The sequence below is a fragment of the Schistocerca serialis genome, chromosome 1 (assembly GCF_023864345.2).
Source record: "Schistocerca serialis cubense isolate TAMUIC-IGC-003099 chromosome 1, iqSchSeri2.2, whole genome shotgun sequence".
In the NCBI taxonomy this organism is placed as follows: Eukaryota; Metazoa; Arthropoda; class Insecta; order Orthoptera; family Acrididae; genus Schistocerca; species Schistocerca serialis.
Window position 1 is genome coordinate 12,563,058 of NC_064638.1, and position 27,213 is coordinate 12,590,270.

The following is a 27,213-nucleotide window of genomic DNA, read 5'->3' on the forward strand; positions in this document are numbered from 1 at the left end:
ATAAGTTACTTAGACACATATGTTCCTGAAATTTCATTACTCTACGTTAATTACTTTTTGGTGTTGCAAATTTTTTTCTTTTTTTTTTTTTCAGTGTACATGATGACTACAATAATACATTATAATGTTTCTCCAGTGGTTTCAACATTAACTTTTTAACAGAAAAGATTTTGCTTACAGTTCATTTTTTAGTTAACATTTCTAAACTTTTTAACAATCCATATTAAAGCTAGCAATAGTAACTGTATTAATAATTGCTGCTGTAAACAGTTAAACATATGGACATCAGTTTTGAATAATGGGTTTTGAGTGTAAATAATGTTTTATGTAAGTGTTTGTATTGATACTTAAAATTAAATGTCATGTAATGAATGTCCAGATACTCATATAAAAAGTTTTGTTGGATCAAGTTATTTACGAACGCGATGTACTGTGTTCTTCCATTAGAGAATGAGACTGTATTGTTTATCGGTTTCATTACAAAATGCTAATAAGCTTTTAGTTAGAAAACCTTCTATAACTAGAATTATTAATATGAGAAAAATAGGAACAGTGAAAGAACGGAAGATCAGTTGCAGAAACAAGAGTAGCTCTGAGTTGCAAGAGTGGTTGCTTTTCCCACACATGTAATTAACTGGCATTATCGCCACTATTAACTTACCATGGTTTCACATCTCATCTGTTCATTGTTCCCCATGTCCTGCCCTTCTGTTCCCCCTTCCTATTAGATCATATATGCCTCTGTTACTGTAATCGGTATGTAAACAATAATTATCACATGACCTTTTTTTGTTACAGGTTGTAATATTTGACATTGCAGCTTTTGAAAATGGAGCAGGATGTTGTGCCCTCCTTCCTATTGGAGTGTTTCTCTGTGATCAGAATTGGAGGCAGACAATTCACTTGAACGTCTCGACGCGCAGATCACCGAAGTGGCGTCAAATCGAAAGACCTGCACCAGGCGAACGGTCTACCCGACGGGAGGCCCTAGCCACACGACATTTCCATTTTTACTTGAACGTCCATTGCTGTTGTTGATGTCTTTGAATCATGTTGGTTCTTTGTGATTAATAAAAAAATTATACAATCCAATGGTTTCTTCGCCTTGTCTTTAAAAATTCCAGACCTATTGTGCAAACACATATTTTGAGAGTTATGCATCTGAGCCTTTTTGTGGAAAGTGCGTTTCACACATACTTTCAAGATAAATTGAATAATGACCCCCATTTTGTGTGTTGGGGAAGATAATTTGATACAGCTAAATGCATATACGGGTACACACATTTGCTTGCGCCTGAGACAAAGTGAGAGTGATTCAAAGGAAGAATTCACTACTTTTTACCTACTTTCTGAATAACTCGTACTTTTGTGAAATGTCACACTGCAAAGTTGATTAGGTAAAGGGACAAAAATGAGAGTAAAATATAATTTGAATATCAGAAAAAATAACCACTTAGTTTCCAGAATGAGATTTTCACTCACCACTTAGTGTTTGTGTAATACTTTACGGCAAGCGTAAAATTAATTTTTAAACATTGGGAAATCTGGGATGGAATAACAATAATATGAAATAGGATAGCTTTCTGCTCCCCACCTAGAGGAGACACTGAGTGGCAGACTGGCACATTGAAGGAAGATTTTTAGATATTAGAAAGTATGGGACAGCCCTCATCAAGCAGGTGTGGTGGTGTGAGGCTGGGGTGGGAGCAGGTAAAGGCCTAGATATGTGAGACAGAGAGACTAGCAAAGGTTTAGGTAACGGGGTTTACAGGAGTGAAGAATATGCCGCAGCTAAAGTTTCTAGGTTTCATTCCTGTGGCCCCACACCTCAATGCCCTCCCCTGCTCCCATTCCAATCTCACACATTGTTACTGTCCCCCTAGTACACTTCTCTCTGTCTGTCCACCTCCACACTCCCAACCAGCAGAGACTCCCTATGCTGAGGTGGGCTCTGTCCATTAGATTACACTCGTAAGATAAAAATAAACATTATGCAGCATGAAAGAATTATCTGTGTGGGATGGAAATATGTAGATGTGATGTACGTGCACAGACAAAAAAAAAAAAAAAAAAAAAAAAAAAATTACAATGTCAGAAAAATTGATTGATTAATTCAAGATAAAGAGCTTCACAAATTGAGCAAGTTGGTTCACCTCTGACTCTTGAGCAAGCTTGGCATTGATAGATTTGTTGGATGTCCTACTGAGGGACATCAAGCCAAATTCTATCCAAGTGGCGCATTGTATTGTCTAAATCATGAGCTGGTTGGGTGGCCCTGCCTATAATGCCCCAGACATACTCAGTTGGGGAGAGATCCCGTGACCTTGCTGGCAAAGATAAGGTGTGGCAAGTATGAAGACGAATTGTGTGTGGGCAGGCATTATCTTGCTGAAATGTAAGCAAATGATGGCTTGTCATGAAGAGAAACAAAATGGGGTTTATAATATCGTCAACAGATGTCTGTGTTGTAGTGGTGACACAGATGACAACCAAAGGGGTCCTGTTATGAAAAGAAATGGCACAGTAGACCATCAGTCCTCGTTTGGCTGTATGGCAGCCAGCAGCCAGGCTGGTATCGCACTGCTATCTGGTGTGCCCCCAGGCACGTCCCTGGTCTGGAATTGCATTGACTGGAATATAATTGGCTTCAGTGATGAATCCCACTATGAACTGAGCCCCAATGATCAGCACAGATGTGTCTGAAGACGCCCCAGACGGTGGGATGCCACCGTGAATGTCACATCCCATACGGTCCAACTACCAGGACTGATGATCTGGGGTGCGATTTCTTTTCATAACAGATCCCTTTTGGTCAACAGACGACTATGCTGTAGGAGTGACATGGATGCCCCCCCTACAGCATAGTCGTCTGTTGACAATACTGTACATCCTATTTTGTTTCCCTTCTTGGCAAGCCATACATTGCTTACATTTCAGCAAGATAATGCCTGTCCGCACACAGCTTGTCCTCGTGCTTGCCAAACCCTAGCTTGGCCAGCAAAGTTGCTGGATCTCTCCCCAATTGAGAATGTAAGGAGCATTATGGGCAGGGCCGTTAGACTACCTCGGGATTTTGACTATCTACCGTGACATTTGAATAGAATTTGGCATGATGTCCCTCTGTTGGACATCCAACAACTCTATCAGCCAGAGCCAAGCTTGTATAAGGGCCAGAGGTGGACCATCTCATCCAATTTGTGATGCTCTTTCTCTTGAATAAATCATTCAGTTTTTTCTGAAACTGTAATTATTTTTCTGTCTTCACATGTATGTCACATTTACTGATTTCAGCCCTATTTGGTATTTGGATAATTCCTTCAGTACCTAAGTGTTTTTTTGAGTATATAGTATCTGACAGTTTCTTTTTTTTTCAGTATGCTTGTCTGCTGCCCATTGCCTGCTCTAACTGGTGAGTAGCAATCTGTCCTATTTCATATTGTTGGAATTAACTTTTGACACTCACCATTTATGATGCAAGCAAACTGTTATTGCCACTTGACATGATGGTGAATGGTACTCTGTTAGCCATTGGCACAAATGGATCGACATGATAAAACAAGGGTCCACAGCTTTTACAAACTTTTTGGATGTGATAAATACAGCTTACTGCTGTCAATACTTTTGTTAATTACAATATTGATCGTTTGTTATTTTCAAGCATACATGTCAGGTGCCACGACACCTTTGAATTACTGCAAATGGACAAAGATGACCAGACTCATTTCTCTTCAGTAGAAACAACTATTGACAAGAGAAGAAACTTGATGTCATTCAAATCTACTTTTTCATTGGTAGAGATCTTTCACTCATGGGATTAGCAGCAGAGATTAAAAAGAAGCAGCAGCAAACAGATCCAAGGCATCCATTGTTTGGAACTCATGTTCTTCCATCACAACTCCTTATAATAGTATCAGCTCTGGAGAACTAAGTCCCGATTCATTTTCTTGTAACAAAATAGACTGCCATTACCTTGCAGTTAAAAATGGGAAGCTTTACATGAATGTCCTACATGCAGTTTCTTTATACTTGTGCTCTTTGAGTTCCTGTCCTAGAATACATTAAAATATTAAAAAATGTGTAAATTAATCTTTGAAGCAATCCAAACCTTTCAATGGAAACCAGGAAAGACTTAGAAACATTATCATTTAAAAAAAAAAAAAAAAAAAAAAAAAAAAAAAAAAAAAAAAAAAAAAAAAAAAAAAAAATCAAGGAAAGGTAATGTAAGGAACAATCAGGGAAAGTCTGCTGTACCCTTCCTGTTGTGTACTGTGTTATTGTTATTCTTAATTTTTTAAAATTTGATAATGGCCATTAAAGACCACGCAGAATAGCAATTGCACATTACTAGAAGCTGCCTTTGCACTCTTCCTCCAACAGCCCGTTGTATTTGCTCAGCGTAGAAGCCTTTAAAGTTGTAACTCTGGTCGGTCTGAGACGCCGCCTAGATTTAATCCAGCCTGTCAAAGATCCCTTTGTCATTCCCCTGAACTATGTCAGAAACTTTAGGGTTCTTTCCAAAAGTATTAAAAATCTGTTTTGTCAACCTGACCTTCAAACTTTCGTCTTCCTGACTCGTCAGGTGCAGGCAGTATTTCTCGATTTCTGAACAGCTTTTGACTTAGTGCCAGATTGATGCTTATTATCAAAATTGCTACCGTGAGGGGTATCGAGTGAAATTTGTCACTGGAATTGAGGATATTTTGGTAGGAATGACTTACATGTTATCTTGGCTGGGGAGTCATCATCTGATGTAGAAGTAACCTCAGACGTGTCATAGAGAGGTATGTTGTGACCATTGCTGTTCATGTTCATGTACATTAATGACTTTGCAGACAATATTAATAGTAAAGCACTCTTTTCACAGATAGTGCATTTATCTAGAATAAAGCGCAGTCTGAAAGAAATTGTACAAACATTCGTCAGATCTTGATAATTTCAAACTTTCTTTTAAACGTTCAGACATGTAAAATCGTGCATTTTGCAAAGTGAAGAAAACACAGTGTGGTATGACTACAGTATCAGGGTGTCTTGCTTGGATTAAGTCTATTCGTACAATTACCTGGGTGAAGCACTTTGTAGGGATATGAAATGAACAGTCATATGGGCCTACTCAGGGGTAAGGCAGGCGAAAGAGTGAGATTTTTTTTTGTAGAATACCATAGAAATGCAGTCATTCTACAAATCGTTTGTATGATCCATCCTAGAATATTGCTCAAATGTGTGGGACCTGTATCAAAATGGATTAATGGGGAATTGAACGCATGCAGAGAAGGGCAGATCAAATGGTCACAGGTTTGTTTGACCCAAGGGAGAGTGTCACAGAGATGCTGAAATAACTGAATTGGCAGACGCTTCAGGATAAGATGTACACTATCCTAAGAAAGTATGCTTACCAAAAGACGACTCTAGGAATATGCTACAACCTTGTAACTATAGCTCCCATAGGAACCATGAGGACAATATTAGATTAATTACAGCATGCAGAGAAAGATTTAAATGGTCTTGAAACATGAACAAGCTTTAATATCTGGTACAGTGAGATGTACCCTCTGTCATACTCTTCATAGTGGTTTGCAGAGTGTGGATGAACATGTGGATAGCATCATCAAGAACGCAATCAATGTGTATCTGAAACTTGAGCTTCTCCTAGTGTGTAGTGTCACAAATGTTTTGACATTATTATACATACTTCTGCCACTGGGGCAATCACAGGTATTGACTAATTTGGCAGTAATATGCAGTGCTAGATTTGTTAAAAGAAAAAAAATAGACTTCTTAACATGTATTTATGGTAAGTAGCACTCTATCATTTCCTATATTTCGAAGTTCCTACCGAGAGTTTCCGTAGTTTGATTTAGACTTCTGAAAAAGTTATAACACTTTTCTGAGCTTTTTAAAAGTGTGAATACAACATTTGCATCTTACCGCTTCAACTAGAGCAAAAGTTATATTGTACCACATCTCAAAATCTTTGGGTCCAATTTTTTTCGTCATCAGTGGTATACTGTCACAAATCAAGCCTTGGTTATGTGTGTTGTTAGATTTTGTTTATTATTATTTATGTGGGGTGCATGAACAATGCAGCTGACTGGGATTCACCTGCTGCAAGTCATAGACTGACCGCTGCTGTGTTCACTGCCTGGGTCAAAGGTGCTGAAAGGATGTTCTCATTGATGCTATGGAGACACTGTTCTGTGTTTTATTTTAACGACAATTATTGTCAGTTTTTTCTTGTTTTGTTTATAAGAAAGGAATGAGGACATCATTAGATCTTTTGAAGAGTACACGACATAAATCATAAAATGTTATTTCTGTATTAGCAAAAAATTGGACTACATTGTATGATAGAGATGAAAAAGAAACCGTGATTAAATTCTTTCTGTGTTAGATTCCTGAACCTGCTGATCTTTGAGAGAGAGAGAGAGAGAGAGAGAGAGAGAGAGAGAGAGAGAGAGGGGGGGGGGGGATGGGATTTAATTGTATCTCCCCATGCAGCCGTAGCATTTTGGCATGTCGTACATTGGTCAGATCATCAGTAGCTTGGAGGACTCGTATGTAGGACAAAAATCAGCAGCTGTAAAAGGCAGATTTTTTTTTACAACTACAACCAATTCCTCCATTTTACAACAGCATAAATGAATGCAGCTCTTTTTCCCCAAATTTGCTGCTTCAGAGTATTAGTGTCATAATGAAGTCTTTTAAGAATTAGGGGCACAAACAGATTAATAAATACAAACAAAAGCAGGAATATTCAATTTGCTCGAGGCTACCAAATGAAAGAAGAAAGGGGGGTAGGGAGGAGAAAACAAGATCACGTAAGAAAGAAATAAACTGCTGATTGTTTGCATCATTCCTAGACTCAAAACCCTAAGCAAAAGAAACAGTGATGATAGCATTGATTTAAAATGATGTCAGAAAAGACGGCAGCTAATTCTAGGTGATGCTCCATAAAGCCATGGTCTCACGTTGTCAAACCCCTGCAGGATTGTTTGAGGGACAATGATTTGACATTGATTGTTAAGTCAAAAAGGCAATGCATCTTTGACTGAAGAAACAATCAAAAATATATTCTTTTAATGGAATATTTACATTGCAGTGTACTGATCTGAGAAACATACTGAAAAGAAACATGACTATGTTGAGAAATTTTCATTTTGTATTTTCTTATATTTGTAACCACAGTACATGAAAAAAGTGACACTCGACATTTGAGTTAACTGAAAGATGAAAGATTAGGGTTTCATGCCCTGCTGATCCTTGTCCCCAAACGGGGACAGCCCACAAGCAGAATTCTACCAGCCAGCTTGGACTGAAAACATAACACACAAGGATCGTGCCCGTGAGTGTAGATGGCACTCGGAATATCACGCAACACGGATACCCGAGGATGGTGTCTGTCAAGGCAGATTGCAGATGAAGCAGGAAGGCAGAGGGAACAAATTACAGACCTGCTCCATCTGATGATCAGTCTCAAGTAGCACTTTGTAAAAGCAATGACTAATGTCACCGAAATATGCGAGGAAGACAATGATGTCCGACTGTGCAAAGGACAACTCAGGAATTTCAGCAAACTTCTGGAAAAACCTGAAGAATTAAATTGACAGAAACCTGTTCTGGATTGGTAACTTACAAAATAAAACATTTTCAATCTCTGGACAAGTCACACACAAGAAAGATAATAGGCCTTTAAAAAAGAGGATACCATACAGTGTAAAGCTGAAACATGTAAATTGGTCTGGCCAATATGCTCTACACCTGAGCAAAAATGTCAATGAAGTGGTGCACCTTTTAGGAACTGTTAAAAGAGTGTCATTTTACATCAATGAACACAGCAATGGCAACCTGATCCTAGGAGAAAAGAGCTGATACACACTATTTATTTAAGAATGATCACTTCACCTCAACTTTTCACAGCACGGGACCATCAAAAATTGAAACAATAGAGCAACACAGAGGACACTACCACACAGCTGGGGGAGGGCACAGAGAGAGAGAGAGAGAGAGAGAGAGAGAGAGAGAGAGAGTGTGTTTAATGACCTACTTACTCGCTTTTTACTGGCAACAAGATAAGAGTGCAGGTGGTGTCATATCAAAATTGTAGAGAACATGCACGAGATAAAGTTTTAACAATAGCAAATTAACGTACTTGCTAGTGCTTATTTTTTGTTCTAAATATCTCTCTCAAATTGATCAGGTATTGGAAAAAGAAAGATAAATATTTTAAATTAAGACTTAAAACAGGATGGAAACAGGTACCATACTGGCCTGAATATAAGATACACCATTTCTACAAAAAATGTCCAAAAAAATTAATGTATACAGCACACCCCATAAAAACTGGGACTTTTATGAATCATAGAAACCTCAACTGTAGTGCTTCTTCTTAAGTTTGAAATGAAACAAAAATATCACTACAGTTTGTAAATCAATTGTTGTGTATGAGGTAGCAATGCAAACATTCTCTTTGTTGCTATCCCATTTAGGTAGTGACTACAGAGGGATCCAGAGAAGTGTAGACATTTTCTGATTGTTATTACCTTTAGAACAAAGTGTTATATGGCTGCAATTTTGAGTGGTAGCATAAACCACTGTTTTCCCAACAGATCTTGTCGTGTGGGTTTCCAGCAGATGACAATGCAGCACTGAATGAAATACAACTATTGTTTGAGCAATGCAAGGCTGTACTGAAACAACAATTTATTGTATTTGGTATAAATTTTAAGCCGACAATACTGTTTAAAATGTGCACAAGGAAAGGTCCTCCGAACAAGAACATCAACCTCCAGGTTCCAGCACTGCTGTATTGCAACATTTTTCTAGATCATCTCAAAAATCTATGAAGCAGGATGTATGGGGAAGTGGGGTAAGCTGATCAAGTGCATGATAAATTCTGAAGACTGCAAAGTGGAAAGTGTACATTCCAAGATTATTTCACACTATGAATGAGGACAACCCGAATCGAAGGATGGAGCACTACGAGTGGTCTGAAGGCATGCTTCACGAAGATGATGGTTTGCAGGGAAGGTTATCTGGCCTAATGAGGCACAATTCAACCTGAATGGTAATGTAAACTGTCATAGCTGCGTGTATTGGGCTGCTGAAAATCCTCATGTTCACATGGACAAACATGTTACTTCACATGGTGTTAATGTGTGGTGTGGTCCGTCATAGTATTGTTTCTCTGACCCATTCTTCTTTGAAGGTACATAACTGGTGAGGTGTATCATATGCTGCAAACATTGATTTTATTAGCCATCCAAGAGGTGTTTGGAAACTAAAGATTTTTACCTACAAGACTGTACTCCGCCTCACCACCACAGAGATATCAGATTCTACTTAGATGAAAATCTACCTGGACGACGGATAAGTCGAAGAGGAGCTGTCAAGTGTCCACCAAGGTCACGGGACCTTACAATTCTCAATTTCTACCAATGGGGGACCTCGACAAACAAAGTTTACCAACAGAACCCAGCTACACTGAATGAGATATGAGAAACCATCAAGACATCCTGTGCAGCTACCACACTGGCAACACTGACAGCTGTACTTCAGTCAACAATTCAGCAACATTGATGTTGCTTGGCTGCTAACAGGTGTCACTTTGAACACACAAAATGATCTTCCTCCCATGCAAGAATTTTGACACTATGCCATTTTGTTCCATCAATATTGACTATCAAAGAGAGTCTACATTTTTCTGGACCCCTCTGTATTACCATTCTCACAGTTTCACTATTTTAGACAATGCGACAGGCACAGTTTTTCTCTAACTAAAGAATATAATTTATTCTTCACCAATGAAGCATAACATTAAGAGAAAATTTTGGAATTCCGTACAGTTACGTTGCAAATTTCAAACTCACAGTTATTCATCTAACAGATGTGCTTTTTAAAGGTACGGTTCAAGAAATGCTGCACATGCAATGCCCGGGATTGTAGCGACGGCACTGTACTTTGGGAGGAGAGTGACAAAAATACTGACAGTGACAAAACAAAGAATGTTAGTGAAGTTAAGAGTGTCTTACATGAAAACTGCAACTGAAAGCTTTGTTTTGGTGTGTAATTTATCTACAGTGTACTACAAAAAAAAGTGGTTAAGGGTAAATCACATTTTGAAAAGCTTTTGTAAATGGGCAACTTGACAAATTATTTTTAGTTAAGATTCTCTCTTTTTCGAAATTAAAGGTGTAACTTATATTCAGGCCAATTCGATGTGTATATAATTTATGACAACTACGAAAAGACTTTGAAATTTGCCTACGTCACACCAGGTATACTTAACTTATTTCACTGACCCACACAGATGCTCATGTCCGGTGGAAGTCTCCTCTAGTTCCCCCACTTTTGGTCAGAAGCATTATTTCAGATATCACAATGTCATGACTCACAGCTTTGCACATATCGTACACTGTTAAGGCAGACACCGATACAGCAGTGAGAGCTTCCATCTCCACGCCCGTCTGCCCTCTACACTTTGCCGTGCCAGTTATAATCACACAGTTGAGAGCAGAGTCCAGTTCAATGTCCACAGCCACAGAGGAGAAAGATATATTATGACACAGAGGGATAAAACTGGACGTCTGCTTGGTCCCCACAATTCCCTCCAGGCGAGCAACGCTAAGTACGTCACCTTTCTTCAGGCCATTTTCTCGTACGAGTTTCATCAGTTCGGGTCCCACAAAAACCTTTGCTCAAGCTGTAGCAGTCCGTTCTGTCACCAGCTTCGAACCCATGTCGACCATTTTCGCCCTGCCGGTCCGGTCAACATGAGTCAGACTTCCGGACTGTGCTCCCAAACTGCAGAAACGGCAAGAGAAGACAGAGGGCTGTGCTCTGTGTGTTTGTCTTGTTAGGAGTCCTGCATTGCACATAATGCTTGGGGTACAGGGAAGCAAAAGAAACTGTTTTCTAGATTCAGTCACTACACTGAAATTATGTGACAACAACTGAGACATCTGTGTATCCAACACAAACAGGGGCGAAATGTTGGTATCTGAGAAGAAGTACTTTTGAAAATCTTGTTTCTGAAGGTTTAACAACTTCCAACTCTGTGCCTTCACGACATCACTACAGCCATCAAGTTCAGTGCCACCTGGAACAAAAATACAAGCTGTAACAAAGAACTCTTCATAATCTGAAAATAGGTTAACTACAAAAGAATTTTTAAGCATTTGTGTTGAAACACCCCCGATTAATTCCTTTACTGGATTTTGGGTAATTTACCGAAGCCACCAAACAGTTAATTATTATGATATATGACCGTGTGCTTAATGGATGAAAGGCTATTGGTTGATCTGCGAATGCGGCTGTTCTGAGACAGAATAGCTAATGATTGAAAGTTTGTCTATTATTAAGTATCACAAAGGTTGCGGTGTACAACTGATATATATTTCCTACTAACACACAAATTCTGAGGCAGTTGCTACCTTTGCCTTACACGTCTAATTGCGGTTATCTCTTTTTACTGATTGCTGATTTTCAGTACTTTGTCACACGCAATGCTGATGGTTAACATTCACAACAATCCTCACTGCAATCCATGGTTGTTGCTGGCCGACGCGGTTGACGTGAAACACGTAATTCGGCACTTGTCACTTTCTGTTTCTTATCACTCGCGAATCGGCATTAGTGAGAGTCAACCCCACGACGATCAGGGGGACGTGCTCACTCGTCATACTCCAGTCAATTTTACCGTTTACAACTCACTCGACCACCATTCTTGCCCGTCTTTCCCACTCTACTTCTCACTCGACACTCTACCATACTACTGCGCACTCAGCACTAGTCTCACTGCCTACTGCAGCACTCGACAATCGACTCCTGTCCGCTATCGACCTGGGCGTCAGATACTAGCATCTATGTTTGTGGGATCACGGATCCCTTACAGTGTTCAAGACAAGTTCTTTGAACATTAATGATCTGTGATGATTCTTTTCTTTCCTAAGCTAAGGTCGAAAATCTGTTTTGTCTGCAGAAGTGTGCAATATGAATATTACATAAAGTTGATAGGAACATCTCACATAAATCTCCTCAGTGGCTGTAGATTTCACAATCTTGCAGGAGTGGATACAAGTGGAGGTCATAGCAATGATGATAACTACCAAACACTTCCCAAACAACATATTATACTGGGGTGCCCTTAAGAAGGCAGCAGTGTGGTGCATTCTGTGCAGAAAGAGATGGGGAATGTTTTATGGTGCTGTCTGTGTGTTCTCTCTCTCTCTCTCTCTCTCTCTCTCTCTCTCTCTTTCTCTCTGTCCCACAGCTCACATTTCAGCCACTTCCAACCCTCGTATCTGGCACAGGCCACTGTGTCTGCTTCTGACTCTGCCTAGTAGAATTTATGCGGTCGGAAAGCTATCGCCGTTGCTTTCTAATGTAATACTTGTCATGTTTCCTTTATGCCAGCCATTGTGAACACTAATGGCTAAGTAACCTCACCATACCTAAATGCCTTGTATCGTACACGCACCGCAAAATGCACACTACAGACAGATGTGGCAGAATGACACGATGTCTTTATATTTTTTACTTCACCAATTTCCAAATGCACACATAACTTTTGGAGAAGGAGGTAGCGTGGAAACAGAAGTGTGTCAAAAATGCCAAGTTCTTCCAGCAATGACAAGCTACATGTAATAAAGGACACTTTTCAGTTGCTCGTGCTAGGGTCTGCCCACAAGGACATGCTTTTGGTCTGATTGACAACATTCCAGCTGGGTAAAGCTGCACACCACTGGGTTGAACATACCAGCTGTCAACAACAGATCCGATACAACAACAACAGAAAGAATGACTTCCTGAACACAGTTGGAAATCACTGATAGAAACAGTATTCCCCTCATTCACATGTGTTTGCAGACCTCTGTTCAGTCATAATGTTTATTGAAATAATGATGGTGAGTACACACTTTGACAGAGTTCAACTTGGTTGTTACGTGATTGTTCAGCTTTTTCCTTCTTTCCTCCTCCCTTTTCTCTTCCCAAAATCTTTTCATTCTTTGACTGTGTTCTTGTTTCCTTTGATATGTACATATTTTCTCTGTTTTCTTCCTTTCCTTTACTTCAAGTTTTATGTTCATAATTTTGTTTCTGAATTTGTCTCTTTCATTCATCACTTCCATTCTGATTCCTGCTTGTTTGTAGCCTTCTTCTATTTCTTGAAACCAACTGGTTTTTTTGATTAAGGCATTTACTACATCCTAAATCCCTTTGTGAATCTGTCGCTATTCATTGTGTGTATGTGTCCACAGAATGTTAGTCGGTGTTTTCTGATTGTGACTGAGTCTGCCTCTGTGTTCATATAATTCTCTGGTTGATCTCTTCATCCACATACCATCTCTGTGCACTGTTCCAAAAAATTTTCTGAGGATTTTGCATTGTATTCTTTCTGCTTTGTGGTGCCTGGTCCTCAGATTGTGGTCATTTCTGATGCGAAGAGTGCTTCTGATACTGTAACTGTATTGTAGTGCATGTGTTTGCCTTGTACTGAAATGTTTCTTTTATTATAGTGTGTCCATGTCAGTTTGTACACTTTCTGAAGTTCTTTTGTTTGTTCTATGTTTTCTTCCTTCTTTGATCCACCTATTTGTATTGTTACTATTATATTGAATAATTTAATATATTTTTGTGTGTTTATTATTGTTATTAAAATTGTAGATGTCTGTCGTATGCTAACAGCGAGGTTGCTAGCGAGTTGCATTTTTGAGGGAAGCTGGGCGAGGGAGGGTGGAAACAATAACAAATCGTCACTCCCCCCCCCCCCCCCCCCCAAATAACCAAACCCTGGATGCCAACACATTTGCTCTGTATAGGTGTTTGTGTCCAGAAGTAATAGTTAATTTAGCAAAAAAAAAGCAAAGGAAAGCTTCATGTTCTGGCCCACATCAAAACCAGATGACCAACCACAGTGTAATCCTCTGCAATGGCATCACAGAAAGCAGAAGGCGGGGGGGGAAGGGGGGGGGGGGGGGTTAGCACACCCTGTTCTGGTCACTGCCAGCTTTCTTGACCTCAGAGTCACTACGCCTCAGTCCAACAGTTCCTCAATGGGCATCACAAGGCTTGGTGCACCTCGTTCCAGTCCTCCCACCAAGGAAAACCACGGGCAGTACTACGGGTGAGTCGCAGCTGAGCAGCTGCCTTCCCCCTGTACCTGCAGTAGCTGCGAGCGAGAGGAAATTTGTGTTACACATACGCTAAAACTGGCGTAGATGCCACAGGACACTCTTTGGAGTGTCACTAACAAGCACACGCTGCTACACACTTGACAGTGCTAGGTGGCCAAGAGTTCTGGCTCAAAGTTCCTGCAAATGTGGTTGGAACTTCCCCAGTGTGACTCTCCCATTCTTTAATAGGGTATTTCAGTGTCCGGGTCACGTTCACATTGGACAACACTGTCCAGTACAGGCTGCTGTCTTCCACCCGTGCTCTCTTGCACTGTGCATTGCATCTTGCACAAGTGAGTCATAAGGACTCCCCTCTTCTTTATGTACACTAAAAAAGCAAAATTGTCTTTTCAGACAAAAAAGTAAAATTGTCTCATATCCACATTCTATCCTTAAAAGTATCCTTATGTCTGGGAGACGGCAGATCCACCAAGCAGATCCCACCCGACGACCCGTAGCAAGACTGCAGCACAAGAGGCAGGAGTGCCATCTGTTCCCTTCGACATTTCTGTCTTGCTTTGCCACCTATCAGTAAGTGATGAACCAGCTAAATCTGGACTTCGCTGCCACAAATCAAGAAGCAATGGCTCGGAGACAGCATGAGCTCATTGTCCAACTGACGGGTGGAAGCAACACAACGGCAACAGCAACACCAACACCAGTCACACCACCAGTGAATATACTAGAGAGGCCCTCAATATCACCGCAGTAGTCCTCGAGCTGGAAGTGAGAGCTCCATGGAACAAAGATGGACCTTGGAAGCTGGTGGGTCCAAAATGCAATCAGCAGCAACATACACGAACAACTGAGCCTACTGACTCACACGGCAAATGCAGCGTGCTTTTACCAACACCAGTTCCGAGCATCGGTAATATGAGGGACCATACAAACAATTCTGCAGCACCTCAACTACACAACACTACCCCAGCCGCTACGCAGAACACTACACCGACTGGCTTCCCACTGGTCATACACAATTACACTTGCCTCGGCAAGCTAAACAAGACATTTGTAGAATGTCACTCCCCACCATATACCTAACACAAAACTCACAAGGGACCATGTATCACTCTATGTATGCAACAAAACAGATTGCACAAATCTCCTGAAATTCGTCAAAGCTGGGGGAATTGAGTATCATAAATATAGCACCCAAGGGGGGAAAACTCGAATGTACATCGTGAAAGGAGTTGACACCACAACCCTCAATGACATTCTTCATGGTATAATCACAGCTCTCAGCTGGGACTGTGAGAGCATGAGATGAATTCTGGGATTCGTGACACACAGATTGCAGCCAAACTATTTAGTGGAGTTGGACAACACAGCTTACTCCTGCAACTTTCTGACGCAGATGCTCCTGCTTCACATGTTCGTAGTAGAAATATACACACCTCTGTGTGTCCCCCAACAGTGCCACCACTGCCAGCAGTTTGGCCATGCGGCACCCGATGTGATCTTGCACACGGTGCCGCAAATGCACTGGTAACCGTGTAGCACGACACTTTAAACTTGGTACAACTATCAAATGTACCAAATGTGGAGGGGTCCGTGTGCAAACTACAGATGGTGTGCAGCATACAAAGAAGCTCTAAGGTGCAAAAGTGCCAAAGACAGACAAGTGGTAACCAGAACAGCTCCAAGACACTCCCCACCCCCCAACCAGTAAGGTGTGGAATCTCTTTTACTGGCATTGTCAGTGGAAGTGGATGAACTGAGGATCCACAGAGCTCCACAAACTCATGGCACACTCCCACAACAACAGAACCACAACCCACACATGCAATGCTAGAAACTGCCCCTATACTGACAACACTGCTGGTCCCAGACAACACCAAGTCAACTCTGTCTGGGCCAGATTGTGACACTCGTGATATCACAGAAGACACACCCAAACTAGGGCAACCACAAACACACAAAATGAAACGGAGGTACCCAAAAAACAAAAGAGGGGACACTATCACACCACAACAAATACACCAACAACAGACCAGACAAACATAGGAACACATTCAAAGGAACAATGTAACCGTAACTCACACTCTTGCCCCCCCCCCCCCCTCACCACAGCAATAACACAGGTGACCCCAGATGAAATACGAACCATGAATAACACACAAGCCAGCCCATCCAGTACACCAACATAAGGACCACCAGCCACCAACACCACCGCCAACACTTTGGCTGACATAACAAACATTCTCACCACAATCAGAGGCATAGTGGAGACACTATTCCCCACTCACGTGGCTTAAGATCCTCTTGAGGCTCTTCATCGTAACTCATGCACAAACTCATGACGGCTACACCCAGCCAGTGCATGGCTGCTATACAAACTGCTATCACCACACTGCCCACACTCTTCCATAGATAATACACCACAAAACACAAACAACAATACTTTGACCCAGATGCTATTCTGGAATGCAGATGGGATTGGCAACAAAAGGGCAGAGCTAGCTGCATTGATGGAGGAGAAGGGAATCTGGATTGCTCTCATGAACGAAGCTGAGCTCCAGTCACACAAACAACTACTCTTCCCAAGATATTACATCTACTGTACTGACCACCTGAAGGCACAACTGTGGGTGGAACAGCAATCATCATATATTGAGACAAAGAATACACAAATATTAAGATCCCTGAACCTGAAAGACTAGAAGCCACAGCTGTTAGGGTCAAGTCAACTGAGTGAACACTACGTTGATATCGATATACAATTGATGTGGTAACATCATAACAAGCGATATCAGCACAATACTCAACATTGCATAGTGACCAATAGCCACTGGTGATCTTAATGCTAAACACTCTGCTTGGAACTAACAAAGATCAAACACCAATAGCAAAAAAACTATGCGAACATGCACTGCGCCCAAACTACATTACACTAGTGCCAGCTGAGGTGACACTTAAAACAGGGAACAGAGACTAGATGTGATAGGCATTATAGTCACAATCAACATTGAAATTATACATGATTTGGCCTCACCAAACACCTGTAATACTTTACTCGGAAGAAACACAGCAGTATGATGAATCTCACAGGATACTGAGCAACAAGCGTGTGAATTGGGCATTGTTCAAGGAAATGCTTGAAAAGTCATATCCCACAAATTCCCAAAATTACACAAAGCAGGAAACTTGTTGAAGCTGTCAAAGCCCTTACCACCTTAGTTCAGGATGCAATAGCATTTACCATTACAGTACTTATACCACAAGAATGCTCAATGGCCCTGCTCCCAGAAATACAGGGGCCGATGTCAATGAGAGATCATCTCGGGAGATACTGACTGTACAAACAGCATATTAGCAGGCTCCAGGGGATCATACAGGCTAAATTAAAACTTTTAAAACCACAAACTGGGACAATACACTCGCAGGGCTGCACACCACATGACCTGGAGTGTGGCAAATAGCTGTCCACTCCACCAAGAAGAAATACTACACACCAAGCTTACAAATACCTTACAGACCAGTATACTCCATGGAGGAGAAGCATGAGCCGATGACCAGAACACTAGCAACATCATTCACACTGAATCTGGCTCCTTCCAATCCAGCACTGCTACTTGAAATGGACCAGGAGGTTACATGGCTTGTAACCCAGCCCAAGTGCAATGTAACAATACATACTGCTACACACGAAATTACACAGGTTATTAAGCACAAAACAGCTAGAAAAGCTCCTGGTCCCAATCACTTTCAAAACCGTGTCACCCAGGAGTTCACGAATAAAGCTATAGAGCATCTCACACATATGACGAATACCATTCTACAACATCAACACTTTCCTGTCCTGATGTTCAGGAAGCCAGGGAAATACCACTCCCTACCACAAAATTACAGAGCCGTTAGCCTGCTGAGCTCCCTGAATAAGATTGTTGAGAAGATGATTCTCAGACATCTTACTATGCACTGCATCACCAATGACTCGCTGAGACTGGAGCAATTTGGATTCAGCAATCACCACTCCACAACACAACAACTCCTCCGTGTAGTAGAACATATTACACACACCCCCAACACCAACAAAGCTACAGGAGCGCTGTTCCTGGTCTTCAGTCATCTACGGCACAATCGTCTCATTCGCAAACTCTGCACTGCTAGTCTCTCCGACGAGCTCATACATCTTACACACTCATATCTCACCCACAGAAGCTTCAACACCGACGTTCAGGGCAAACTGTCAACACAACACAGTATACAAGTGGGAGTACCCCAAGGCAGCATCCAAGGGCCCCTCTTGTTTAATCTCTACGTCAATGACTTTCCAACCGAACAAAACACAATGGCAACCATCTACGCAGATGACACTACCATCCTAGTGCAAGACTGGAAACCATCAGGCATAATTCGCAACTGCAAACAAAACTGCCTAGCTGGAACGACAGTGTGTTAAAGCAAATGCTGACAAGTGTGAAGTAGTTCTGTTCATTGACAAGCCATAACAACTGCACAAACATTAAGTGTTCTGGCATACCCACAAGCTCTGGAATGAAAATTAAGATCGCAAGAGCAAAGAAGGCAGTGAACGCACCATCAGCCAATAGCCCATTGGCAAGGACCACACCACGATAGGAGCAGGCCCCTAGACAAAGAGAATATAAGTGCCGCTCCTGCCAGCCTTGGCCACTCAGTATTTGGACAGGATTAGGACTGTATATGGACAGGCCTAGCGCAGAATGCTACAATAACAGTTACTAGTGATCCACAAGCTGTGTGTCAAACTTGCACGAACATTGTATATAGCAAAGGACTCGGATTTATACTGCATGTCGCCTATTGCTTGCGACACCATTGTAAATTCCAGGTTAAGCATTGTCAAGCTTCTTATTTGTAACAAAAACTATTAATGTTGTTTGCTTGAATTGTTGTATAGCATTTTGAGAATGCAGCATCCTTTAGGCACCCTATACGAGATGAGTGGGCAGGACCCCACATTAAGACTGCAGACAAATAACACTACACACACGCCCAATATGTTTCAGTGTGAAAGTCAAATACTTCAGTGACAGGCCAACTGAGCAAATGCAAGGCTCAAACAGTGTTACTCTAAGCTCAACAGGTAAAGCACACTGAATAGGATTGTATCGAGGTCCGTGTACATGATACTGATTAGACCCATGATGATGCATGCAGCTGCAGTCTGGGGTTACGTGGCTCTGACCGCCTGTGCCGCCTACAGGTGATACAGAACAAAGTGCACCACAGTCCACACACACTGTCGACCTTCACAGAGAATACTGCCTTGAGACTCACACACAGAAATTCAAAAAACTCACCACATGACTGTACAGGAACTTGAGACACTCTGACAATCACTTAATTCTTCACCTGGGAAACTATGACCACAACCATGGGTGAAAACACAACTGCTGAAAAACACTTCTATCTAGGGACAATTAATCACCTGTGGACAGCACAAGCTCACAGACAAAATAAACACTGGTGAATCCCTGCATTACAGCAAAACTAAATGGCATTGCCAGCTGCAAATATCTAGCTGACCAACTGTCAATACAGGAAAGCAGTATTGCACACTAAACATAAACATATCCAACCAAACCTCTTTATGGCCAATTGACCACTCGTATAATGACCTTGGCATGTTACAAGTACAGATGCTGCAGGTGGCCCAGGAGACACTCAGGTGCATAGCCCAGGAGTACCCCTCCTCAATAGGAATGACACTCGTAAAGAGTGTTTTAAGCTGCGACAATGGTATCGAGCATCGCACGATACCCAAAACTAACGACAACCTCACCCTTGCAGACAGAAAGAAACTGCTACTGCTCTTACTATCTGTCCAGACTATTGCAGAAGTTTTGGTGCTTGCCTCGGCACTTTTCTCCCTCTGCCCTTAAAACTGCTACCTTCTGCTCACTTCTCGACCACTTCTATCGCCTCAAAGTGCCTGTATTAGTGGGTAATCCTACGGACAACATCATGACCCCACATCCTGTGCACTTCTCAATTGTAACGAAGCAAACGGTGGTAATGGTAGAACTTTGGTGATGGTCACTATGTCAGTGTGGGTGTGGAGTAGCTTCGCCCTTTAAAAAAAAGGCATTACCACGAATTGGACCTGTGTCCTCCACATAGCAGCAAGATATGCTAACCTCTGAGCTGCTCAAATGGACAAGAGAGAATTTAGCATTAATTGCAAAGCTTGCAACCATAACAATCACAATAAAAATAATTTCCATAGAGAATATGCATTGAAGCTTAGGGTTAAGAAAACTGTTTTATATTCAGGTGCAGCACCCTTTTAACATCTGCCAGCCAACATTAGGAGCAATCTGGAAATCCCCAAATATTCAAAATTAAAGCAAAAAATGTTTTATTAGCCAGTCCACCAATAATTTACCTGGATATGTGAATTTACCTACCTGTCCCACCTCAGATACACAACGCACAAACACTTTCTAACAGAAGACCATATTTAGCAATGCAACATATTCTCTAGGAGCAGACAGGAATGGTAGATGGTTTACTCCACAGAGGGAAGCTGGAAGCAGCTTTGGAATGCCTTTTGAAGTGGTGATTCCATCATAATAATAGCCTATGTGCAGGTACGGTTGGTTCTCCACGGAACAGAAACTACTGTACAGGTCCCAACGTGGCATTGACAGCATAAAGGGCATTGCACAGGAAGGAAGTATATGAATTTATCAGAATAAGTTTAGATGACAGTGTCCTGTGTAAAATTAAATGCCCATTTAGCATGAAGTATTAAATCAAAATAGTGGCAGAGCAGTTTAAGTAGCAGAGCATTGGCTTTTTTTAAGTAGTTGCTTCTCTGTATATTTATAAAAATAAAATGATGTAGAACTGATCCCCTTGAATAATGATTAATGTGAGCGGATTAGTAGTAGATGAAAATGGTTGTTAGTAGTTCAGTGGCACTTCTCACTTACTCGTTTTACGCCCCTGAAGGCTCTCATCGGTGTTGGAGCTGTTGGAATATTACATGTGAATGAATGGCTGAACTCAATAATTTTCAAGATATTCAGTATTCTTGTACAGTGTATTCAAAACAAAGTTATATAAAAATGAAGAGGGATGTGGACTTCATAAACTGGCTTGACAACAAGCACACAACAAAGCAGTGTGATGTAGCTTACTCAAGCACCTCAGTTTCGCAGGAGACCCTGAGGCAAGAAGTACAGTCATCATGTTTGCTCACTGTTTTTTATTGCCTGTGCTTGAGCACAGTATGAAATGTATTAATTTTTATGGAGTCAGCTATCCGTACAATTTCCTTCCCCAATCTGGGGCTGCTTCGCATCTCTAATTAATTTGTCGTTAACAGGATGTTAATTGTAATATTCCCTTTAATGAACTCATTTTCAGCAAATTGCTAAGCTGGTAATCTTCCTTTCTGTATTGAATAATAATAGTAACTCTGACATTTACATGAAGAGGCATACCAGCAGCAGCAGTTAGCTGTCTTTTAAACTTCATTTGATGCATCCAGAACGTTGGAGATATACTGCAACGTCAGTAGGACATATCTACTGAGAAAAATCATACACGACACACTTGCCTCCACTGAACGCATCCACACCCATTAATGTACAGGCAAAAATCCACAAAACCTAACATTCTAGAAGTGGAACAAAATGAATAATATTTTTCAAATACAGTGCTTAAAAAAGTTTCACACTGCCCCCACAGCTTCCATACTTTGTTTTTAACCCATTTGTGGGCACATTTTTTGTAGCAGCCCTGTAAAGTTAATTGTTTTGGTATCATTTTAGAAGTGTCAACTACATTTAATTTTTGATTATTTTATTTTTGTGGTTTAGGAGCAAAAAGCTATAGTGGTAAGTATACTTCCCACTGTCTTTAGTAAGCTGTTATGAGTTACTACTAGATGTGAAAAAAAGGAATTTTCTGTTTTTATTTGACTATCTATTTTACAATCCCAGAAACTTCATTTAACACTACATAAAGAAACGAGCTGAGACAAGTCACAATAGCATATATTGCAGAATGAAACAATGTGTTCTGTTGTAACAAGTGACAACAGCACTGATGTCATGACAAACAGACACCAGTTGTTTAGCATATTATCACAAAAAGTGAACCACATCCAGAGGAGGTAAAACATTTTCCCAAGAGCATAGTAAAACAACTAAATTAGTGGTAAGTATGGTCAGTTGGTGGTAAGTATCCTTTCTGCAGTCCAAAAAAAGAAATTAATTTTGTGGTAAGTATATTCCCCTTGTATCATGGAAAAATTACTTTGGTAGTAAGCATACTTCCCAGTGGCCTTCAAAACAACATTATTTGGTGGCACATATAGTTGCAACTGCTTCTGAAAGGAACAAGTGACATTTAATGACAATTAAAAGCTACATTTCATAACAGACAGAAAGTTCAGCTGGTGCAGCAAACTAACATCAGGTGCCAGGTGCATACAAAGCTCGTATGATGTGTTCTCAGGAATACAGTAAAGAAATACAGTTGATGGTAAGTACACTTCCCACATCCTGTGAAATGGTTAAATCAGGAACTTCTCTCACAATATATCGAGCGAGGTGGCACAGTGGTGAGCTCACTGGACTCACATTCAGGGCGACTAACAGTTAAAGTCCATGCATTACTCTCCTGAGGCAACCTGTTCATCTCAGAGTAGCCCTTTCAACCTACAGCCTCAATTATCTGCTGGATGTATTCCAATCTCTGTTTTCCTCTACAGTTTTTGCTCTCTACAGCTCCATCTAGTCCACCCAGACTTGGGTTTTCTGAGCTTTCTCTAAATCAGTATAGGCAAATGCCGAGATGGTTTCTCTGAAAGGGCACTATAAATAGCCTCCCCATCCTTGAAACAATCAGAGTTTGTGCTCAGACACTAAAGACCTCAATGTTTATGGGACATTAAACACTTATCTTCCTTCATTTCTCCTTTCTCAATATTCTTTTGTCTACCAGAAATCACAAAGTACAACTGACTGTGTAATGTAGGTGAAAGCAAACCTGCACTCTCATTTACTTTAGCAGAGTGCACTGTGTCTCCATTCGTTAATGGGACAGTGTGACTCACGTGGGCTGTACAGTCTGTCGACCTGCTGCAAAGAGGCACTTAAGGCTTTTACTGGTCATAAGAGATATACTTAGCAGTAGCTGTGTTTCTTTACTGCATTTATGGGAATACATTGAACCACTTCTGCATGCTCCTGGCATCCAGTGATAGTCCGCTGCACCAGTTTACTTCCTTTTTGTTATGAAATATAGCTTTTAGGGCTGTGAGAAGTATACAGCCCACCAAATAGTGGTGTTTTAATCGCTCTTGGAAAATATGCTTTCCATCAAAATAGTTTCTCAAAATGGTTTGGGAAGTACACTTACTGTATTTACCCGAATCTAAGCTGCACTCGAATCTAAGCCGCACCTGATAAATGAGACTCGAAATCAAGGGAAAAAAAATTTTCTTGAATCTAAGCCGCACTTGAAATTTGTGACTCGAAATTCAAGGGGGAGAAACGTTTTAGACCACATCTCCAAACCGAAACAAAGTTGGTCCATTGTAATATGAGACAACTTAGGTCGAATGAATGACGATACAGCTACAGTAGTTTGGTGCGTGTGGTAAACTTAGCAGTTAAGCTTTACCACGTAGTCATTGCTATGCGTCAGGCTCTCCGTCCGTATTTATACTAGAGAGTGTTTCTCACATGCTTCGTCTGGTTGGAATTGATTGCTTACTTTTCTTTGATCTGATAAATGCCGTTCTCTTTGTTATAGGTGTTTCCGTCACTCTAAGCTCAAAATGCATTATCGTACTGTGCCATGCATTGTTTGTCACATTCTGATTATGCGTGTTTACGGCCTGTCGCCGCTCACGGGATGGCTTGCTTTTGCGCACGCTACCACCGCTTACAATTTAAAAAAAAAAAGAGAGAGGAATCGTCTCATCAGCAAAACAATGGCAAGAGACCACTATTTGTTGTTACTTACACTGCCGCTTTCTTTGATAATGATCAACAAGAACCATATAATAGACTGCATATGATAGATGTTCCAAACGAAAGTTTAGCGAAAAATTTTCTCCGTTTGAAAATTTTTGCAGACGCCTCTTTAGTGCATTACATTCTGCACAGAAATTAGAGCCATCTTAGGTTTAAAAATCTAGTCAGTTGCTGTGCTTCATTTCTGACAGTATCACTATTCAGCGTAGGAATAATACGAATATAAACATGACATGATATATATATTCTTCCGTGTTTGCTGTTGTCTCACTCTAGTTTCGTAGTTTATTAGGAAGACAGGATTTAAATCAGATATCAGGAAACACGTAGGAATACATGGCAAAATGTTTACATTCGTATTATTCTTATGGTGAAGAGAATACTGCATGTGATTCACAATTCATAAAAGTTGCTATTAACTACCATCTCTTGTCACAGGTAGGACAAAAATTCATCACGTAGACTTGGCCATATTGACAAACATCCCAAACACTCTTCCAGTTGGATTTTCGTAGTACATTGAAAGGCTGCAACATTCGGAGATGAAGAATACGGAATTTGTATTTACTTCATTGGATAAAGTATGAAAATGCAGTGGTCGAAACTTGGGGCAGAGAAAAAAGCTCATCTTCCACCCCCCACCCCCGTTTTCTTTTCATTTGTTTACTGACACAGAGGTTTTGGCGCCAGTATTTATCTTTGTGGTTGCAAAGCATGCCTGTGTAGTGCTACATATATTCAATGGCAGAAGTTAGTTGTGGCAGCACCTACCAACATTTTTCAGAACTGCCGCTTACTTTGCACTTGATTCTAAGCCGCAGGTGGTGTTTTGGATTACAAAAACCGGAAAAAAGTGCAGCTTAGATTCGAGTAAATACGGTATTACTCAATTATGTCTTTTGTGAATCTTGGGAAGCATACTTGCCAATCACTTAGTGGTTTTACAAAGCTTTTGGGAATATATATTACCATCTGTAGATGTACCTGGTATCTTGTTATAGTACACTGTAGCAGATGCATAAAAATTGCTACAACAAACAGTTTGTGGCTATTCTAACAGATATACATAAGGCACTACATTCTAAAATATTTGCATCTTTCACTGAAAAGCAAGCAACTAGAGGTAAAGTTCTCTTGCCATTTGTAAAAACAGTTGCAGATTGCGACCTCCGAGTGCTATGAAGAGAAGGTATTGACGCAGTGCTTAAACCAAACTGAAGACCAAAACAGCAGCCATACCCAAGTAAACTGCTATGCAGTAGTTTCAGTGAATTTGACAATGATGTGGCTGCTTTCATGGTGGCCCAGTCATATTGTGGGGTAGAAATACGTTTTGTTTATAACAAGTTGTATACCAATAAAAACATCACACACAGATACTCTTTATAAAATTATTTAATTGGATAGATAAAAAATCTACTCACCAAGCAGTGGCAGAGCACACACATAAAAGACTGTTGCGATAGGCAAGCGTTTGGAGCCAGTGACTCCTTCTTCAGGCTGAAGGGTTGCAGGGGAAGCAAGAAGAGTGAAGGAAAAGGACTTGGAGAGGTCTAAGAAAAGGGGTAGATTTTGGGAAAGTTACCCAGAACCGTGGGTCATGGATGACTTACCGTACAGGATGAGAAGGAAAGACTAATTGTTGGGGACTGCATCGGGCAAGATTCGGAAACCTGAGAGCTTAAAGGTGGAAGACAGGGTAATATGCAAGACAGAGATTACTACTAAAACTGTACATGAGTTAATAAGAGTGAGAAGCTAAGTGTATTGTATGCAACAGCTGTTGGAGGGGGCAGTGAAAATAGACAGGAAAGACAATGAAAGATGTAGAAAGCTAAAATGGAGTGAAGCAAAGAGTAATTACAGTGAAGAAAAGCTGAGACAGGAGAAATTAACGTAAATTAAGGCGAGGTGGGTGGTGAGAACCAAGGACACGTAGTGCTAGTTCCCACCTGCGGAGTTCTGAGAAACTGGTGTCTGGCGGAAGAATCCAGGTGGCATGTGTGGTGAAACAAGTGTCGGGGTCACATATGCTATGTTGTAGAGCATGCTCTGCAACAGGATATTGTGAGTTTACAGTATATACACTATGCCTATGCCCATGCCCATTTATCGTAACTGATAATTTGGTGGTAGTCATGCAGATGTAGAAAGCTGAACAGTGTTTACATAATAGCTGGTATATGACATGTGTCGTTTCTATTTTTCACCTGATCCGCAGTTCTGGGTGACTTTCCCAAAATCTACACCTTTTCCTGGAACTCTCCAGGCCTTTTCCTTTACCCTTCTTTCTTCCCCTTCAATGCTTCTGTCTGGAGGAGCCACTGGCTCCGAAAGCTTGCCAATAACAACAGTCTTTTATGTGTATGTTCTGCTGCCACTTGGTGAGTAGATTTTTTATCTATTCAATTAAATAATTTTATCAATAATTTATTGTTTTTGTTGTTATAGTTACTCTTTATAACCTACTTAAAATACATCACATACCCTCCTCTCCACAATTCTTCGAACACACAGTTTTGCCTTTTGTAAAAAATCACTGCGTTTCTGTATAACATACTTGGAATCAAAGTGTCCAACATCTATTACAATCATAAACAGAAGAAAGAAAGTCATTGTATTTATTGGCAGTATTACGCAATCAAATATTTTGAAAGAGTTCCAGTGGTATAAATTTACAAAATCTTACAAATAAATATATACGTTTATTCTTTAAATCAATTCTTAGCAATAACATAATAGTATAAATTGCAGAATCAATATAGCCAATTTTAATGTAATGACTGCAATACAAATACAAAATAACAGCGGTAAGTTATAACAAATGAGAGAGAGAGAGAGAGAGAGAGAGAGAGAGAGAGAGGCATTTAGACAATGTTTCATTACAGTGTGAAACTTATTAGAATTAAAATGATGCCATAGTGAATTATTACATTCCAAAAATTATAATTATTGTGCTCTTTCACCCCAAAATACTACATTCATTAGGTAATATATACTTTTAATTTCAGAATTTTTTACAACAGCTCTGGACTTCACTGCCTTGATGAATTTATTACATGTGTCAA

The 27,213-nt window shown here is 40.6% G+C and overlaps 1 pseudogene; it reads left to right on the forward strand.

Moving 5' to 3' along the window:
• Positions 1–1,656: 1,656 nt before the first annotated feature.
• LOC126460117 (molybdenum cofactor biosynthesis protein 1-like) overlaps positions 1,657–27,213 on the forward strand; it is a 106,919-nt pseudogene continuing 81,362 nt past the window's right edge.